The sequence below is a fragment of the Lasioglossum baleicum genome, unplaced genomic scaffold (genome assembly GCF_051020765.1).
Source record: "Lasioglossum baleicum unplaced genomic scaffold, iyLasBale1 scaffold0119, whole genome shotgun sequence".
NCBI classification, from domain to species: domain Eukaryota; kingdom Metazoa; phylum Arthropoda; class Insecta; order Hymenoptera; family Halictidae; genus Lasioglossum; species Lasioglossum baleicum.
Genome location: NW_027469179.1, coordinates 22,663 through 25,180, shown reverse-complemented (window position 1 = coordinate 25,180; position 2,518 = coordinate 22,663).

Here is a 2,518-nt window from a genome sequence, read left to right as displayed (position 1 = left end):
ATGTTATGATATTATCTATTTTCACTAAATTTTCAATTTAAACTTTTAAAAATTGTACTTTTTAGTAAAAGCTTCTTTGGAATTAGTCGAATGCCCCTTTATGACATTGTTTTATTAAACTTATTTTTATTCTTTATGATTGTCTGTCTACGTACCTACGCTTCCGGATCGACACGACTGGTGTGGTGCTGCAGTTGCTTTCGGTAGATAGCTGTTTTTAATTTCTTCAACCTTGATTTTGTACCGTATGCTTCTTTCCCTACGTATCCATTTATTTACGCATACTGTATTCTACGGTTATGATGCTCGTTTTTTTTTCAAAATTCCCAATTTCACTTTTAAAAATTATATTTCGTCGGAATAGTGCCTTCGAATTATTAGAGTGTACGTTGATGGCAATATTTAGATCAATTCTTTGTTATTTTGCGTGATTGTCAGTATACATACCTTCGATTCCAGAGCGACACGACTAGAGTGGTCTCGTACTTGCTTTCGGTAGACAGGAGTGTTGCAACTGGATAGCCTTCGCTAACTTCTATCACCACGACCGTGTACGTATCCATTTTCCCTAAGTTTTCTATTTATATGAACATACCATAATTAACTGTTATATTTTCAATTTCACTCAAAATATTTAATTCTCAGTTTATGAAATAGTAGTTCATAGTAAAAGCGTCTTTGAGGATTGCTGAGGGTACATTTGTGACAATATTTTGGTGAATTTGTTGTTGCATTATATGATTGTCTGTACACGAGTTTACGCTGTCGGTTCCATACGAATGGAGTGAACTTGCTGTTAAGTATGGTAGATCGTTGCGACGCAACTCTGCTTGTCACCGTATGCCTGTCGGCTCTGCGGATCTATACGAACGGATTGACGATGTAGTTTTGTACGGAAGATCGTAGAGGCTCAACCGGTTAATATACCTTACTTTCTTTAACCTTGACTTTGGCCCGCATCCGTTCCTTCTTATGTTTTCTATTTACTTATACATACTCCAATTTTCTGTTATATTTTCGATTTTCATTCAAAAGTCTCAGCTTTGCATTAAAAAAGCTGTACTTCTCTGTATCGTGTTCTTCCGAGTTGGTCCCAGTTTCCTATTTATTTACGAATACCCCCATTTAGTGTTATGATAGCTTCGATTATTTACAAATTCTCAATTATCACTTTTAAAAATTGTATTTCACTGTAAGAATGTCTGTGGAGTTTGTTGAGTTTACGTTTATGACATTATTTTGTTAAACTAATTGTTACCTTATGTGATTGTCTGTATACGTACCTACGCTGCCGGAGCAACACGACTGGAGTGATTCTGTATTTGTGTAGGGCATATCTCAGCCGCACTACTGGATGATCTTCGATAACTTCTTTAACCCCAATTCTGTACGGTATGCATTCGTACGTATTTGTCTATTTACTTCTACATCGTGTAATTTACTGTAATGGTATTTTCGATTTATTCTACGAAATTTCACATTCTTAATTTCTAAACTTGTAATCCCTAATAAAACTGCCTTTGGAAATAGTTGAGTGTAGGATTAAGACAATATTTTGTGAAGTTTGTTGGTATTATATATGCTCGCCTGTAGGCTTACCTACGCTCCCGAAACTACACGATAGACGTGGCCTTGTAGTTGCTTACGGCTGATCGGAGAGGTACTACTGGATGGACTTCGATAACTTCTTGGGCCCTGATTGTGTACCGAACACATACTTTTGTAGTTTTCTATTTACTTATACATACTGTTATTTAATGTTATGATAATTTCTATTTTTTTTCACAATTTCCAATTTTAAATACCAAAAATTTAACTTTGGAAGAAAAGTCCCATTGTAATTAGATACGTGTACGTATATTACAATATTTTGCTGAATTCGTTGTTATTTTATGTTTACCAGTATATGTACCAACGCTGCCGGAGCGACAGGACTGTAGTGGACTTGTTGTTCCGATTCGGTTGATCGGATCGAATCTACTCTTCGTACTACATTAATTTCGTTATCCATAATATTGTTCCGTATTCAGTACTTCGCAGTTTAACATTCAATCGTACAAACCGTACTTTAGTGTTACGTTATTTACGCTTCTTTTCAAACTTTGAATTTTTAATTTAAAAATTGTATATTTTCGTAAAAGTGCCTTTTAAATTAGTTGAGTAGACGTTTATGACTATACCTGCTATTCCTGTCGTTATTTTATGTGATTGTCGCCATACGTACCTACGCTGTCGGACAGACTCGACTAGAGTGGCGTGGTAATTACGTATCGTGCATCGGAGCGGCACTGCAGGATGGCCCTCGTTGTTTTCCTTAACCTTGAATTTGTATCGTCTGCATTTTTTCCAAGTCATCCATTTATATACATACTGCACTTTAGAATAATGATATTCCCGATTTTTTACAAAATTTTCAATTTTCAATTTAAAAATTGTATTTCTTATTAAAGTATCTTTTGAAATAGTTGAGTTTACCCTCATCACAATATCTTCTAAGGTTTGTGGTATGCTATATGAT